Source organism: Saccopteryx bilineata, chromosome 5 (genome assembly GCF_036850765.1).
Source record: "Saccopteryx bilineata isolate mSacBil1 chromosome 5, mSacBil1_pri_phased_curated, whole genome shotgun sequence".
Taxonomy (NCBI): Eukaryota; Metazoa; Chordata; class Mammalia; order Chiroptera; family Emballonuridae; genus Saccopteryx; species Saccopteryx bilineata.
Genome location: NC_089494.1, coordinates 141,994,811 through 142,000,912, shown reverse-complemented (window position 1 = coordinate 142,000,912; position 6,102 = coordinate 141,994,811). Strand labels below are relative to the sequence as shown.

Below are 6,102 nucleotides of genomic sequence, written 5' to 3'. Positions count from 1 at the left end.
ACATCATGGATGAATCTCCCAGACATAATGTTGAGTGAATAATTTATATAGAAAACAACATATGGTGTATAATGCCATTTATATGAAGTTCAAAAATAGGCAAAATTGTTCATGTTGATATAGGTCCAAATAAGAGTTACCTTTGATATATATTGACTGGGAGGGGTACAAGGGAACCTTCTTCAGTGCTAGAAATGTTCTATGTCTTGATTTGGGTGGTTGTTGCATAGGCACATACATGGAAAAGTTCATCAAATTACACTTTCCTATACTTTACTGTATATAATTTGTACTTTAATAAATAGGTAATAAAGAAAATATCTATGAAGGTTAATCCCCTTTCAATATTCTTTTCAAAGTTCTCCTGGCTATTGCTTCTTTATTTTGCCATAGTTAAAAATTTAGAACCAGTGTGGCAGCTGCAGAGGCATACTGCTCAGGTTTTCTTTCAAGAAAACCTGCAGTGAGAACGAAGGGACTGCTGATTCCATGATCTCCTTGGCCCCTCTTGGCTTTTGATAGAAACATGGTGGAGATATTGAGCCAGGCCATCACTGCCCACTATGGGTCTCTTCTAATAGACAGTGTTGCTTTGCGGTCCTCATCAGCCTGCCAGAGACTTTGTCAAAGCTATATTGCAGTCTGAAGATCTCTCCCTACCCACTTCTTTCCATCCCTTTCTTCCTTTACAAGTTCAGTCCTGCATGGCAGTCTACCTATTCTTGCTTCCTTTCCACTTTATCACTCACAAGTATTTCCTCAATAAATCTCTTGCACATCTAATTCTGTTTTGATATTAGCAAGATTGGAAGGTTGGAGCCTATAGCCTTTTCTTTACATAAACAATTAAGTGACTCCTCTCTGGTTCTTGTAGCTTCCTATGACACTGACAGGGAGCAGAGCGTGGACCTTTGTTGTTCTAAGATGCATGGACATCTCATCTTCCACTGGTCTTAAATAGACCTCCTCTCATTTGGAAGAAGGCGTATGTTCTCTCAGACATCTGTTACCACTCTTTTTCTTTAGGTGGGATGGCACCCTGATTTTTCTTAAACCTCATAACCTCTAGCAAACTAGTGGATATCTCCACAGTGCAATTACAGAAGCTGAGTTCAGAGTCACGGAAATGTAAAAACTAGACTAAGAACTAAGTGATGGCTACTTATGGACCCAGTCCACCAAGTTAAGCTGATTTTAAAGGCCTGAAGTTAAGTACACAATGAGCATCGTTTACTTTGAAACTGTCTTTCAGGCTTGTAAATGATCTTTTAAATAGTGTAGCTGCCTTTTATGTGAGGGGATCCTATTTTTCATAGTGGGTGTTTTGCAGTATTACCCTTTTGAATAGTCTACAGAACTCCCTACTGTTTCTTGACCATTTGCAGAACAATGTCAGTCTCTGGGACCCTTAATTTTTTCTCCCTTGTTACAAGAAAAATGCACTGAAATTGTGCCAAGATTTTGCTTCAACCGTAGCATGAGATAAAGAGGATTTACAGCCAAAGAACTCTCTTGAACAGCAGCCAAAAAAGCAGATAACTTAAATAACACAATGTGGTGGAGGAAACTGCCTTGTGGCAGGCAGTCCACTGTTGAGAAAAAGAGCAGCTATTTACAGTATGTTTTGGCAAGCCATGTATGCTTATGCTCCAGAAAAGGTGAAAGTTTACCAGATTATTTATGAATTTTCATACATTGCTAAGACTATTAAATGTTATAAACAGAAGTCTCACATTTTTGGTATTTATCTTCAACCAATTTCAATTGATTTATGATAACCACATGACTAATTCAAATTGAATAAAAATGATTTCAAAGGATATAATGAAAGAACATATTATGATAAATTGCCTACAGATGTACACCCTCATTTTAAGCAAATTTAGATTTATAAAATAGATAAATAATAGATAATTGCTTTCTTCTACTGAAGGGCTATTTTCGTTTCTATATAAAATTATTTGTCCTCAGATTTCTCTAAATGCTTTAAAAGTATAATTAGATTTCAAAAATTCTTTTCAAAAACATATATTCTGGGCTATATCTAGTGAACCAAATGAAGTTTGTTATGCTAAAAACTCTCAAGTTGTTAACATGGGAGAGTTGTAGTGTTATGAGGTCTAATTAGCTTCCAAAATCTCAGTACTTGTGGGTGGTACATGAAGATGACTGTACCTAGGGACACTGATTTTGAAACATGCATAATAGGAGATGACAAAATGCCTCCTAGCTATGGAAATATCTCTGTGGACTAGAACAGAGTCTAGGGGAGAATTGCTGAGTCTGAGGGTCAACAATAATCCAATGCAAAAGGAGTGCTGTCCATGGTGAGGTAAAAAATCCACCTGAGTTCTCACTCTCTTAGTCCTAGTTTACATTCACCAACAATGTCAGATAGCTAATTTGCTGCTCATGTACCTTAATACCAGGAAAGGAAGTACACTGATTTAGAGGAATGAAAATAACTCTTATAAATTGTTTAATAAATATTTGATGATCTCTCCATGTATAGACAATGTCAAATTACTAGATGAGGACTCTGGGATATAAAATTCTGTAGAGCCAACACAGAACTTCTATTGGTCAACAAGACATTACATGAGTGGTTTCCAAATTGCTCACACACAACACATTCATAAAATGATAATTTCTGTAAATCACACAGAGATGAACTGGAGAAAATTTGAGGGTGTCATAATAGAACTAGATGAAAAAATTATTATATTTTCTTTATAGTATATATTTATGATAAATAAAAAAGAAAAATTAGTAGAGATATATTAAATACTGAGTTCGTAAAAATTTACAAACAAAATAGTCTCACATTTTTAAATGAAATATTTTACACACACATGCACGTGTATACACACACATACACATCTGACTTGCAGCTTGGAACTGTCACATATAATTTCTTATCAAAATCTTTCATATTCTTCATAGTCACCTTAGTCAAATTTTTTTTTTTATATAATAGAGGTGGCAAATAGAAGATTATTGCCTTTTCTTCAATACATGAAATTTGCTTTTTTGCTCTTTGTCAGATTAATTTGATCTTTGATTTTTTAAAAAAAACTTACTACTAGTGTGCTTATCTTTCATGTTTATTGGCTTAACCCCCAAATAAAGATACTGTTATTTCAGAATTGTTAAACTTTGTAAATCTCTACAAGAAACAACTTTAGAATACACTCTTATGTATAGTTTTTGTTTTGTTTTGTTTTCAGTCAGAACACCATTTTCCAAAGTTATTTAGGTCAGCTCCATTTTTCTCTCACTCCTTTCATTGAGGTTAAGCCATACATTTTTAATACAGTTAAATTATTTTATCATAGTATGCATTAAATCCTAGGGCTGTAAAGTCTAATGAGTTTTGACAAATTAGTTCCATTACTCTGAAAATTCCCTGTGCTTTCCTTAGTCAAATACTCTGCCCTCCAAAAAGCTCTGGCAGCCATTAATATGTTTTCATCCTTATACTTTTGCCTTTTCCAGAATTTATAATGAATGGGGTCATACTTTTTAACATTTTTGGTTTGTCTTCTTTTATTTCTCAAAATAAATTTAAGACTCATCAATTTTTTGTGTGTTTGAATTAATAGCTAATTCTTTTTATCTTTAAATTATATTCTTTTGTAAAAATATTTTATATTTTTTTATTAAATAACCTATTGAAAGACTTTCTGGTTGTTTCCAAGACTACAAATAAAACTGCTATAAATTTTCATGTAAAGGTTTTTGTATAACCATATCATTTTAAATTAATTTTCAAAGCAACATCAGGAATGAGAGAGGGAACATCGGTATAGATACTATAGATATTAAAACAATAAGAAAATACTATGAAAAAATTTATATTAGTAAGTTTGAGAAGTTATAGTGAAAAAAATTTTTTTTTGTGACAGAGACAGAAAGAGGGACAATAGGAACAGACAGAAAGGGAGAGAGATGAGAAGCATCAATTCTTTGTTGTGGCATCTTAGTTGTTCATTGATTGCTTTTTCATATGTACCTTGACCTAGTGGGCTACAGCAGACCAAGTGATCCCTTGCTCAAGCCATCAACCTTGGGCCCAAGCTGGTGAACCTTGCTCAAACCAGATGAGCCCATACTCAAGCCAGAAACCTTGGGGTTTCAAACCTGGGTCCTCCACATCCCAGTCTGATGCTGTATCCACTATGCCACCACCTGGCCAGTAAAAAAATTTCTTTACTTACAAATACTACCAAAGGTCACTCAAAAGAAATGGATAACCTGAATAGCTGTGTACCTATTAAAGAAAAGTTAATAATTAAAACCTTTTTACAGAAAACATTCCTGGCTTAGATAGTTTCAGTGATAAATTCTAAGGAGTAATCTTACCAATTTTACATAAACATTACCAGAAAATTGAAAAAGAAGAAATAGTTCTCAATTTATTTTATAAAGCCAGCATTATCTATTTACCAAGACCAAACAAAGACATTACAATAAAATAAAACTACAGACCAGTATCCCTCACAAATATAGATGCAAAATCCTTAAAAGAATATTACTAAATTAAATTGTTTTATTTAAAATAAAATATATATAGTGACCAAATTAGAGTGTATACCAGGAATGCAAGGTTGGTTCAACATTTAAAAATAATTTCCTACTGGCTCTCTGTTTCTCCTGTTCAACAGACAGCATATCCTGGGCAGTGCCAGCTGGAACCCTGAGACATAATGGTCAAAGTCAGAGTGAACGGATTTGGCTGTATTAGGCACCTGGTCACCAAGGTTGTTTTTTACCCTGGCAAAGTGGATATTGTCACCATCAATTACCTCTTCGCTGACCCCAACTACATGGTCTACATGCTTCAGTATTATTTTACTCCTATCAAGTTCAAAAGCACAGTCAAGGCTGAGAATGGGAAGTTTGTCATCAATCAAAAGTCCATCTCTGTCTGCCAAGATTGAGATCTTACTAACATCAAGTGGAGTGATGCTGGTGCCAAATATGTTGTGGAATCCACTGGTATCTTCATTACCTTGGAGAAGGCTGTGGCTCACTTGAAAGGAGGAGCCAAGAAGGTCATCATCTCTGCCTCCTCTAAGAGTGCCCTCATGTTTGTGATAGGTGTGAACCATGACAGGTATGGCAACTCCCTCAAGGTTTTCAGCAATGCCTTCTGTACCACCAACTGCTTGCTTCGTCTTCCCTGGCCAAGGTCATCCATGACAACTTTGGCATCACGGAGGGGCTCAGGACCACAGTCCATGCCATCACTTTCATCCAGAAGACTGCAGATGAGCCTTCTGAGAAGCTGAGAGGTGAGGGTTAAAGGGCTGCCCCAAACATCATCCCTGCTTCTACTGGTGCTACCAAGAATGTGGGTATGGTCATGCCTGAGCTGAATGGGAAGATCACTGGCATGGCCTTCCATGTCCTTACCCCTCATGTGTCAGTTGTGGATCTGATTTGATGCATGGAGAAAGCTGTCAAATGTGATGACGTCAAGAAAGTAGTGAAGCAGGCATCACAGACACCTTCAAGGGCATCCTAGGCCACACTGGGAACCAGGTTGTCTCCTGAAACTTTAACAGTGACACTCACTCCTCTTCTTTCAATGCTGAGGTTGTCATTACCCTCAATGATCACTTTATCAAGCTCATTTCCTGGTATGATAATGAATTTGGCAATAGCAACAGGGTGGTAAGCTTCATGGTCCACATGGACTCCAAAGAGTAAGAGCCCCTGTACCAGCTGCCCCAGTGAGAGGACAGAAGCTCTCAGCTGCTGAGGGCTACTTGCCCCAAATTGATTCCCCAAACACACTGAGTATCTCCTGACCTCCACAGTTTCCCAGGATGGGCTCAGGGAACCCTAACCTGTCATGTACTGTCAATAATGTTCACTGTCAAAACAAGCAAAATAAAATAAAAACAAAGAAAATAATTTCATATAATGCCGCCATATTAATAGACTAAAAAAGAAAAACCATATGATCATCTAAATAATTTGAAAAAAATTTGATTCATTATTCAAACTTTATTCATAAGAAAAACCATCAGCAAATTAGAAGTAAAAAAGAAACTTTTTCAACCTGATAAAGGGCACTTACAAAAAAACAACAAAAAA

General features: G+C 36.0%; 1 pseudogene; it reads left to right on the top strand.

Annotated features, from left to right (window-relative positions):
• The first annotated feature begins 4,706 nt into the window (after window positions 1–4,706).
• On the top strand, window positions 4,707–5,712 carry LOC136338296 (glyceraldehyde-3-phosphate dehydrogenase-like; annotated as a pseudogene).
• The last annotated feature ends 390 nt before the right edge of the window (window positions 5,713–6,102 follow it).